Source organism: Chrysemys picta, chromosome 9 (genome assembly GCF_011386835.1).
Source record: "Chrysemys picta bellii isolate R12L10 chromosome 9, ASM1138683v2, whole genome shotgun sequence".
In the NCBI taxonomy this organism is placed as follows: domain Eukaryota; kingdom Metazoa; phylum Chordata; order Testudines; family Emydidae; genus Chrysemys; species Chrysemys picta.
In genome coordinates, this window is record NC_088799.1 from 16686834 (window position 1) to 16699309 (window position 12476).

The 12476-nt window shown below is 42.5% G+C and overlaps 1 long non-coding RNA gene across 1 annotated transcript; it reads right to left on the bottom strand.

Moving 5' to 3' along the window:
* Positions 1–858: 858 nt before the first annotated feature.
* Positions 859–12183, bottom strand: LOC135973643 (uncharacterized). The gene is made up of 2 exons (XR_010590583.1): positions 11387–12183; positions 859–1077 (listed from the first exon to the last, which is right to left on the bottom strand). It is a non-coding gene; the product is annotated as an uncharacterized LOC135973643 (long non-coding RNA).
* Between the last annotated feature and the right edge of the window lie 293 nt (positions 12184–12476).

Sequence of the window (12476 nt, forward strand, 5' to 3'; positions counted from 1 at the left end):
CCCCAAACATGCTGGGGGCCCTGCTCCCTAACCCCCCCAAACCTGCCTCTGGGGTGCTGTTCCATGACCAGTGGCCACCCTGGGTCCTGCTCTGACCCCCCCACCTCTCTGGGGCCCTGCTCTCTAACCCCCCAAACCTGCCTCTGGGGTCCTGCTCTGTGACCCCCACCACTTCTCCCAGGGTCCTGCTCTGGGACCCCCAACACGAGTACAGGGTCCTGCTCTGTGGCCCCCCCCAAACTAGGGTTACCATATTTGAACTTTCAAAAAAGTGGACACTCTGGGGGTAGCCTGTCCCCCCACAGAACCCCAACCCATCCAATCCCCCCGCTCCTTGTCCCTGGATCACCCCCTCCCAAGACCCTTGCCCTAACTGCCCCCGGGACCCCACCCCCTATCTAAGGCTCCCTTCTTCTTGTCCCCGACTGCACCCTCCTGAGACTCCCCCACCCTAACTGCCCTGTGACGGGTTGGATCACAGAAACCCCCTTGGGAGCTGCCACCCGATGTGCAAAGACTACCCCTGCTTCTGTTTTCCCTGACAGCTCAGGACTCCAGCACCATAAAGCTTATGCAGGGCAAACTCATAAATTGTTCGCCCTCTATAACACTGATAGAGAGAGATGCACAGCTGTTTGCTCCCCCAGGTATTAATACATACTCTGAGTAAATTACTAAATAAAAAGTGATTTTATTAAATACAGAAAATAGGATTTAAGTGGTTCCAAGTCGTAACAGACAGAACAAAGTAAGTCACCAAGCAAAATAAAATAAAATGCGCAAATCTATGTCTAATCAAGCTAAATACAGATAATCTCACCCTCAGAGATGCTTCAGTAAGTTTTTCTCAGACTGGACACCTTCCAGGCCTGGGCACAATTCTTTCCCCTGGTACAGCTCTTGTTCCAGCTCAGGTGATAGCTAGGGGATTCTTCATGATGGCTCCTTCCCCCCTTGTTCTCTTCCACCCCTTTATATATCTTTTGCATAAGGCGGGAACCCTTTGTCCCTCTGGGTTTCCACCCCCCCTCACTGGAAAAGCACCAGGTTAAAGATGAACAGGAGGACTTGTGGCACCTTAGAGACTAACAAATTTATTTTTAAATTTATTTAATATAAATAAATGACGGGTTGGATCACAGAAACCCCCTTGGGAGCTGCCACCCGATGTGCAAAGACTACCCCTGCTCCTGTTTTCCCTGCCAGCTCAGGACTCCAGCACCCTGTCTTGCTGAGCCAGACACTCCTGTCTGGCTCCAGACATAGACCCAGGGTCTGAATCACTTGTCCCAAAGCTGCAAATTTACCTGAAAACAGCTCCCAGAAGTGTGCTTGTCTTTAGCACTCAGATGCTCAACTCCCAATGGGGTCTAAACCCAGATAAATCCGTTTTACCCTGTATAAAGCTTATGCAGGGCAAACTCATAAATTGTTCGCCCTCTATAACACTGATAGAGAGATATGCACAGTTGTTTGCTCCCCCAGGTATTAATATAAAATTTTAAATAATTTTAACCAGGTTAAAGATGGATTCCAGTTCAGGTGACATGATCACATGTCACGGCAAGACTTCATTACTCACTTGCCAGCACACACATATACAGGAAGACTCACAGGTAAATACAGCCATCTGCAGACAATGGGAGTCATCAAGATTCCAAACCATCCTTAATGGCCCACACTTTACATAATTACAATAGGCCCCTGACAGACCCCCCCAGAACCCCTGACCCATCTAACCCCCTCCCCCGGTCCCTTCCCCGACCTATCCAACCCCCCCCCCCCGCCCCCGGTCCCCTGACTGCCTCCCGGGATCTCATGCCCCTTCTCCAACTCCCCGGCCCCCACAACTATGAAAGTTAAAAAATTTAAAAAAAAGCTGAGATTGTCACATAATCCCATAACTTCAGAAGCTGGGACTTTGAGAAAAACACCAAACATAGCAAGACTGGCAATAAAATTGTGATTAGTGGCAAAACTGCATTATCTGTGCTCTTATATGCTGCCAATCACAGTGCTCCTTCAGCTCCTTTGTGCTAGTATTCATTCATTTGTAAAGCAAAGTCTAGGTTTGTGTTTTGCATTTATCACAGCACTTGTTCATTAGAGATAGATTGTGCCCTTAGGCATAGCTGTGAATAAGGGTCTGTGCATTAAAAAGCTGCACCATCCCAGGAACATCCCAGGGAGGAAGTGTGATTCAGAGAATCACAGTTCCCTCACATGCATGCACTCCCCTCTTGCTCCAAGGGGAGGGGGAAAGGGAGTGATTTACCTCACCTTTGCAAGGTTGCAGTTGACTTCCCCTTGTACGTTCAGTTTAGAGCAGCGTGTCTGGCTGAGCGCCCGGCACTGCTGGCAAGGCGATCTGAATCTGCAGGGGAGGGAGGAAGTGGGGGAGGGGCTTTGGCTGCTGCTGCCAGTTCCGCCCCCTCACGGAGTGCGCAGCCCCCCTCCCCCCAGCGCTGCCTGCGCGGTGATCTGAGGCTGCAGGGGAGGGGGGGAGCCAGAGAGGGGCTTTGGCTGCCGGAGAGGCCCCAATCCGAGCGGCTCAGTCCGGCCCGGCCCCTGTCAGCCACTTTTCAGTCTTTAAATAGCCGTCCGGGGGGAAATCCCAGACATTTTTAGATGTTTACAAATTCCTCCCGGACGGCTATTTAAAGACCAAAAAGCAGGAGGTGTCTGGGGAAATCCAGACGTATGGTAACCCTACCCCAAACACCTATGATCTGTTACTCTTCCCCTCTGGCCTCCTCCCTCCAGGCACATAGAGCTATACTCTGTGACTCTCCATGCTTGGTAGTGTGTGAGTATGGCAAGAAGGATCACAGGTTGGCTGTGTGTGTGTGTGGTTGGGGGAGTTGGGTGAGTAGCAGGGTCAAAGCATAGTAAAGAGGTTGTTCAGAGAAGAGAGACTCACAGAGACCCAATTTCATTATCTGTGGACTTGCTGGATCCAAGAGGAGGTCTGCAGGTAGAAATAAAAGTAGGGATTCTGGGGCCTTGAATGTTCAGTGTCTCTTAGAGGAGAAGCCTCGTTTTGTCCGGGAATAAAAAAGTCAGAGTTGATTTCAGTTCACTTGCCTATCAATCTTGCCATGTATAGTTAAACAAGATTTTAAATTATTTTTAAGTGCTACAACTCAGACATACACACAGTGATACTCAGACTGCGGTATAAAAACACATTTAATTATTAAGCAATCTAAATTATTAATCTATCAGGATGCTTTTACCATGTTATTAACCAGTTGTGGTTGATGATAAAATAATACTTGGTCAGTCATTTTGCTGTGAGAATCTCTCTATAAATATGAATATATAGTACTATTGTAAATGAAACAATGAATTCACACTACTGTGGCTCTTTTGATCGCTAATCTGGCTCCTGAATCACTGAGGTCTAAGTATCACTGACATGGAGGCTAATTGTGGGAGAAACGCAACAATCCTGACTATACAAGCACAAAAGAAAATTGTCTGCAAATAATGTCCTGGGTTGTGCAATGGGAGGCATGATAAGGAGGGTGTAGGAGAAAGTTCAGGCTTGTCTTCTAATTTACCTCTTTCTGTTACAGAGCCTGGGTTTTGCTTAGGCAGGGTACGTCTACACTTCAAGCAGTGTGGCAGCTGTGCTGCTGTAGTTTAGACACTACAGTGACAGAAGGAGTTTTGCTGTCGCTCTAGTAAATCCATCCCCTTGAAAGGGGATAGCTATGTCAAAGGAAGAATTCTTTTGTCAGCCTCACGATGTCTGCACTGGGGCTTAGATTGGTTTAACTACATCTCATGTTTACACTATGGGACTATACTGTGCTGGCATAATCCCAAAGTGTAGATCAGGGCTCGGCAACGTTCGGCACGCGGCTCGCCAGGGTAAGCACCCTAGCGGGCCGGGCCAGTTTATTTACCTGCTGACGCGGCAGGTTTGGCCGATTGCGGCCCCCACTGGCCGCGGTTCGCCGTCCCGGGCCAATGGGGGTGTCGAGAAGCGGCGGGGGCGAGCGATGTGCTGGCCACGGCTTCCCGCCGCCCCCATTGGCCCGGGACGGCGAACCGCGGCCAGTGGGGGCCGCGATCGGCCGAACCTGCTGCGTCAGCAGGTAAATAAACTGGCCCGGCCTGCCAGGGTGCTTACCCTGGCGAGCCGCGTGCCAAACGTTGCCGACCCCTGGTGTAGATGCAGCCTATGCCGACCTCCCTAAGTAAATAGCTATCTCAACCTATATTTTAAGTTTAGACCAGGCCTAAAACTCGGTGCAGGCCTAACTGCATGTATAGAGGCAGTTTAGTAACTTCATTGATGTTTGACCAGCACCACCTAGTGGCTATTGTTTTCTTTACATGTAAAATGGGGGTAGACTAAGGCAGGGTGGAGTGAGTGGGGAAATACATACTCCATCGCCAAAGGAAAAGTAAGAAAGCTATGTGTGTGTCCTGTTTATTGGTAAAAGAAAACACATGTTCCTATTTGACAGAGGTTATGTATAACATGTCTAATTAATTTGTTCTTACTAAAAATATAAAGCTCTACAACCCTTTACCATTGTCCTTTGGTCCAGTTTCTCAGTTCAAAGTAACCACATTACTAATTTTTACTTGATAAGTTCAGACTATCATCTTTTGTTTTCTCATCTAAACTTTAGCTTAACATCTATCAAATATTGCTTTTGGGACTTGCAGCTAACCAAAGAGAAGGCAAGATTTCTTCACACTCAACAAAACATCCTAAAGTTAAATATTTTCAAGTGAGGGTTCCTACCTTTCTGTCCTTCAAAGCTCTCCCTCCCTCACCCCTCCTTTGACAGCAATTAAATAGAATTGTATTGGGTTCCTGCCTGAAACTACCCAAGTGTCAGTCCTTGCTTGACGATGTTCATTGCTATAAGATACTTACTTTCCTGGAAACTAAACATGTCTCTTGGCCATGTCGCTGAATAGTTGGAATCCCCTCTGCAAAAAAAACTCACTCTTTTTTTCTCCTTTCAAATTTCCTGCAAGTTAAAAGTAAGCAGGGAACAGCTCAAGGTACATCTGTTTAGTCTTATGTTTAACATGTCTTTTTGTCAAACAAATCTGGCGCTAGATGAAATAATTACCTCTAGACATGCCATTGGTCAAGGTAGGTGAAAGGGAGATGGCAAGTGCAAAAATGCAAAACTGGGTGGAAAGAAGGGTCTAGATGAAACCAGTGGACCCTGCCAAATGCCCTAGGACAGTGGTTCTCAAACTTTTGTACTGGTGACCCCTTTCAAATAGCAAGCCTCTGAGTGCGACCCCCCCCCATAAATTAAAAACACTTTTTAATATATTTAACACTATTATAAATGCTGGAGGCAAAGCGGGGTTTGGGGTGGCGGCTGAGAGCTTGTGACCCCCATGTAATAATCTTGTGACCCCCTGAGGGGTCCTGACCCCCAGTTTGAGAAGCCCTACCCTAGGACCACCTAAGGTGAAATTGGAGAAAAAAGTTCACAATTAAATATGCTTGACTGGAAAAGTCCCAGTCTGGCCAGGACCTAATGCCTAAGAAACAACCCTTGGTTTGATTTACTGGTTGGGTTGGATGTTTTTTAAATTAAAATGTTTAGGGCAAGACATGATTGTTCAAGTACTTGGGGCCTAGGTGATGGTAGGCTTTATGTTGGTAGTTGTAGCTTGCAGAGGTAGATATAATTCCTATGCAAAGGAGTGAAATCAGCCGTGTGCTGCAATGATCGCAGCCTCCAGATCAGTTGCATGGGAAGTTCAGTGATGTGTGCATTGCTGTTGGCTAGCCTGGGGATGGCAGTGGCAGTAATTAGTGAGATCTTTGTATAAGAGAAATGAGTGAGCCTCAAGCACGTGCTGCAGTTGACTACTTTCGCAACATCTCTAGAGAGCAGTCAGGAGACCAACCCTTGAATGTTCCTTCTCTCCCTTTCTCCAGGTTCTGCATCTCTCTGGCCAGTAGGGGTGTGCTCCCTGAATAATTGAGTACTCTCAAAATCACTGAATCCCTGAAAATACTCCCACGCTGCTCTGAAAGTCACCTGTTGTACTTGGTTTGAGTTTGTCAGCTGTCTCATCAACATAAAGATGTTGGCTAGGCAGTTTAATAGCGAAAAGATGCTCCATATGGACCAGTAAAAAGATCTAGGATTGTGTCTCTGCATATTGATACCACAATCCATCACCACATGATCTTCTCCTGTGGCATTCTGGTCAGCAAGGGAAAGAGAAAGGAGCCTTGAAGACCACAGAAGAGGATAACATTCTGTTTTCAACAATTTTAAATAAAATTGGAAATTCATTACATAGTTCATTATCCACGTTTTTTTAAAAATTCTTAGGCTCCTAGACTTACTATATTTAATTTGGTTTTCCAGATCGTCAGCCCAGCATGTGAAAATAGCACTGGGCCAAATCTATTCCTTGTGTACCTCATTTTAGTGGAGTTTACAAATTTACAAATTTTAGGGAACTTAGGTCTTTATGAAACTATATTACTCCAATTTTACTTCTATTGGTTTGTACGGCAGCAAGCAAAGTTTTGTGCGAGATGGCTGCCTTGGGGCGTTACTACTGATGATTCTACAAAAAAATCAGGAGGAAGATTCAGCTATTGCGGTTGTGCTGCCTTCCCAGCTGCACTAGTGCTTTACCACAGAAATGGTTCAAAAGAGCACTGCTGTGGCTTTTCAGGAATCAAAATAACTGAAGCTCTCAGCAAGTTTTCCCCTTAAGAGCTTAAAACTATTTGTAAGTGGCAGCCACCAAAGAAAGTGAAGAAAATCACACTTGAAGTTCTCCCCTTGATGAAATTCAATTGGTACCAAGCAGCAGCCCCTGTGAGAATGAGCAGCTTGGGGAAGCAGATCTGCAGTCGTGTTGTCCCTTGCTTCATTTCATGTTTCAAGTTTTAAATTCTTTTTTTTAAGCATAACTTATTTAACACTTGTGTACAGTGCCATATGTACACTTGCTGTGTGTAAAAAGAATAAAGAGATGATCACTGCTTCGAGCACCTCATAATCAAGGATAGGTATGATATGATGTGATACAAGGAGAGAGAACATCACTCAAGGAGGGAAAAGGAGGATTTACATACAATAAGGTTATGAAGTTGCTTTCATAAGGTTTGCATCATGTTAGGATTTAATTTTAAAACATGGCCCCACTGTGCCTTGGTGATTTATGCATGGAGGTTCCACTTCAGGCAGATGGGTAGCTGCCTTTGGTATTGTGCCTCTTTTTACCTTGGTGTGTTCTCCATTGTGGCAGGGAGATGCTGTGGCTAGAGACAGGCTATGGGAAATGTTCCCCATCACTCCACCAACCCTGTGGAGCATCTGCGAAAAAGTACAGCCTGGGGCTGTTGTTAAATTTCCTTCAAGACCTTCTATGTGGTAGGACAACCCCTTTCCTCCTTCAGGATAGTGGAAACGGCAGTGGTGCTGCCAAGGAGCTGGAGCAGGAAAGGGACCAGAAAGTTAGTTTGCAAGTGCAGAGTGCTACATAGATGGCCCTCTCCTCCCATGTATCCCCCAAGAGCTGTGTGGTTCTTGAACGGGCCACAGGTGAGGCATTGAGGCATCAGTTCCCAGTAAAAGAATTTGGAGAAAACTCTGTGATAGGCACCCTGTAGCATTTCTTTCCCTCTGTGGGTTTCTGTCACATGCAGGCACAAACTGGGCCTTTGTTGTTTTCAATTTAAAAAACAACAACTTGAATTTACTATTTAAATAGATTAGTATGGAAGGAATGGTAGAAAGAGGGAAGTTTGGAGGAGACACTGCCCAAAGGCCTTGTTGAGCCTGGTAAAAACATGAATCCAGTTAATTTCTTAGAGGTAGCCCCTCATCCCACCTGCATAAAAATGGTAAATTTGCTGAAGTGCATCAGGTAGGAGAAATATATAATATAGAAAGAACAGTAAAAGCAGCAGGAAGGTCTCATACTGTAGAAGACTTGAACATGCTATAACAAAATGAATCTTGATGGCCCTGAAGAATTTGTGTGTGCTGTTTGTTCAGTTTGAGACATAAAAGTATGTACATTTCCCCCTCTATTTTTAATATGCTCTTTTGGCTGCATATTTTGCAATATGTATTTTGGTTTTGTCTGTGGTTCAGTGGATAGAACACTGGGCTGGAGACAGGGGACCTATGTTCTATGCCTGGTCTGCCACTGACTTTATGTGACTTCAGTCAAGTCACAGAATCTCGGTTCCACATCAGTAAAATATGAATAATAATACGTAACCACCTAAGGGCTTATCTATATGCAGAAGCTGCACGGGTTCACCTAAAATTCAATTAAGCTGCTGCAACTTGTGTGTGTGCATGTGTGAACTCTCCTATTGGTTTAAAATTAGCTATATTGGTTTAGTTTGTGCCTGTAAATTTACTGATGCAAGCTAAACCAATATAAGCCAGGTTTAACTCATAAAATTGATGTCCACACATAAAGTTGTACCTGTTAAGGTAAATCGGTATAAAATCACACCTTTAGTAGGTAAATTGGTACAACTTTTTGTGTAGACCATGCCTAACAGTGAGTTCTATGCTTTAAAAATACTACATAAGGGCTACTTATTCATATTATTTATTATAGTTAAAGAAAATTCCAATAAAATATTTTCTTTTTAAAAACTAATATTCATGTGGTTGTGTAAGAAAATGAAGGTAGCGTTTAAACTGAACTACAGTGTAAAGTCTAACAAAACAGCTTGACCTTACTTGTGAAACAAACAAACAAAAAAGTGTCCTGGTGAGGAATAATAGTTATCAAAGAATGAATAATTGTTTTATTTAAAGATTGATTAACTACTGACGAATCTGGCTAAACATTAATAGAACTTAACCTAGTCCTGTTCCTAGACTAATCTAAGGGTATATGGAAATTTTTAAAATGTAGGTGTGATGTCATATATTCAGATATTAATCGGCAAAAAGGCAATGGGAGAGACGTAGCTTTTTTAACCATTGTATTGATTTTTGGAAATAATCTTTATATGTAAAATGTTATTCAATCAAATCTGCATAACTAATAAAAATAGGAACTAAAACACATGCTGGCTTTTCATATTTATATATCCCTTTTTGCTTTGCAAAGATCTGCATTTTCAAGTTGACATGCTTGATTCAGGAAATTGAAGCCAGAGGGCTGAATGTGTTGGTAGGTCCATCATGCTATCAGCTGTACAGGTTGTTTTCGCAGTTCAAATTAATCTTCTTTCTGTGGATTGCTGTTTTTTTGTTTGTTTGTTTTGTTTTGGTCCGTGAATTACCTAATTACATTGTCTTTCATTAATCCTATATTTACTGTCTACATGTTATTTGGACAAATATGAATTGGTAACAAAAAGTAATGAAATGACTTAAATGCTTTTACTCTAGCCAACTGAAATTAAGTAAAGTAAAATAAAAATACTATTGTAGCTTTATAACACCTAGCAACTTCTGTCTTCAAAGTGCGCTACAAACATAAATATTGTCCTTGCTCTACTGAGGGGAAAACTGAAACTCAGTACAATCCTGGCTCCATTGAGTTTAACACAAACCTCCTATTGAATTCAATGGGGCCTGGATGTTGTCCCCAGAGTTCATAGACTTGCCTAGTGCCACATAAGTCAATCCCAGACCCAGTATTAGAAATCAGGAGTTCCTATTGCCCAGGCCAGTAGACCAAGTTGCTTCTCTATGGGTGAAATACATCCTTCTACAGAGTACTAACCAGGTCTATGCATGTTTGTGAGACTTCAGTAGTGTATAAACTTTGCACAGACAGCACAGGGATGAATTGTTTCCTATGTGATTACTGTTTGGTGCTAACAAAAACATAATAAAAATAAAAGTTCAGGATCAGGACTCATGTTATCTTAAAATTAATTATCTGCTTCAGTGGGGTTTCAGCTTTGGAAGTCAATGGTAATTAAAAGTACCCAGTTTTATGTGCACAAAAAAACCAACCATAGACATTCAGCTCCTAGTTGTATCTGCCCCAATATAATAATGGTTTAGGAGCAGAACTACCTTTTACTCCTTCCTTTTGTCAAGGAGAATGGTACAGTTATGCAGATTTATATTTAATGAGTTTCCTTCCTATAACTTTATAAGTCTTTGTTTTTGCTTTTTAAATCAGTGCTCCGAAGCAAGTTTGTCCTAGATGTATATATCTTGGCTGATCCATCATATATATTTTTGAACAGTAGATGGCAACATCCATTCACTTGTAGCAAAAACCCAACACAAATATTCAACATATTACACAACCTAATGTACAAGTCTGAAAATATCAACAGTGTGAAATAAAATCATTCTTAAAAGGATCATTTACAGTTGTAGATTCAAAGTGAAACAATTGATATGAGCCCTGATCTGCTATGGTTGTGATTATTTGTTTTCCAACTCAGGGAGGGGTTACAGTGAAATTACAAACTGCAATTGCAGTTGGTGCAGATTCCTAGTTCTTATACCGATTAGATGGATGTTTGTTAAGCTTTGCAGCAGAACATCACTGTGAAACCTATTCCTAATCAATGAAAGTATGGAATAAGCATATATTTTAATATATACTTCCATTAAACTTTGTAAAAGACTAAGGAGTGTTGGTTGAGCATCTACACCTGATTGCAAGCAAATGGTTAATAGTTTTGTCTCAGATATCAGTTACATTTCATAGTTTGCATTGTGCTTAAAAAATGTGCAAAATGGAGAATATGATTTCTATACCTTTAACTTTAGGATTTACCTTGAGAAGTAAGAGTTTCAAATCCCGGCTCTGTTGAAATTAATGGCAAAACTCCCATTGACTTCAAAGAGGCCAGGATTTCACTCATTATGATTAATAATTTGTTTGGATACCATGTACCTAAATAGATAATGGCCAAAATTTTTGAATCTGTGTACCTAAAGTTAAGCTCCTAAATCTCCGTTTAGGTACCTACATATGAATAGCCTGATTTTTAAGAAGTGCTGAGTACCTGCAGCTCTCATTGACTTCAGTGATTTTTTTATTGCTCAACACTTCTGAAAATCAGGTCACTTTATTTAGTACTTAAATATGAAAAAAATTGAAAAATTAAGCCAATGCAGATATATAATAATATGTTTCAATTTCTTTTACTGTTTAAATAATTTCACTCTTTGATTCTGTGGAATATCTGGTTTGCTCCCCAAGTGTGAATGTCAGTCATGTCAGGTGTGAGAATGAGTGGTCTAACTGTCTGCCCAAAATTACAACCACTTCACAGCATTGGTTTTCAGTTATAAAATTTTCAAAAGTTCTCATGAGTTATTGTAATAATTAATGTTCTGAGCAGACAATAGGTCTCAAGAATTGCAGTTTTATTAAGAAGATGACCAGACTCTTGTGTAAAGAAGAACAGGAGGACTTGTGGCACCTTAGAGACTAACAAATTTATTAGAGCATAAGCTTTCGTGGACTACAGCCCACTTCTTCGGATGCATATAGAATGGAACATATATTGAGGAGATATATATACACACAGACAGAGAGCATAAACAGGTGGGAGTTGTCTTACCACCTCTGAGAGGCCAATTAATTAAGAGAAAACAAACTTTTGAAGTGATAATCAAGCTAGCTCAGTACAGACAGTTAGATAACAAGTGTGAGAATACTTACAAGGGGAGATAGATTCAATGTTTGTAATGGCTCAGCCATTCCCAGTCTTTATTCAAACCGGAGTTGATTGTGTCTAGTTTGCATATCAATTCTAGCTCAGCAGTTTCTCGTTGGAGTCTGTTTTTGAAGTTTTTCTGTTGTAATATAGCCACCCGCAGGTCTGTCACTGAATGACCAGACAGGTTAAAGTGTTCTCCCACTGGTTTTTGAGTATTTTGATTCCTGATGTCAGATTTGTGTCCATTAATTCTTTTGCGTAGAGACTGTCCGGTTTGGCCAATGTACATGGCAGAGGGGCATTGCTGGCACATGATGGCATATATCACATTGGTAGATGTGCAGGTGAACGAGCCCCTGATGGTATGGCTGATGTGATTAGGTCCTATGATGATGTCACTGGAATAGATATGTGGACAGAGTTGGCATCGGGGTTTGTTACAAGGATAGGTTCCTGGGTTAGTGGTTTTGTTCAGTGATGTGTGGTTGCTGGTGAGTATTTGCTTTAGGTTCGGGGGTTGTCTGTAAGCGAGGACAGGTCTGTCTCCCAAGATCTGTGAGAGAAGGACCTTTACTCTCACAGATCTTGGGAGACAGACCTGTCCTCGCTTACAGACAACCCCCGAACCTAAAGCAAATACTCACCAGCAACCACACATCACTGAACAAAACCACTAACCCAGGAACCTATCCTTGTAACAAACCCCGATGCCAACTCTGTCCACATATCTATTCCAGTGACATCATCATAGGACCTAATCACATCAGCCATACCATCAGGGGCTCGTTCACCTGCACATCTACCAATGTGATATATGCCATCATGTGCCAGCAATGCCCCTCTGCCATGT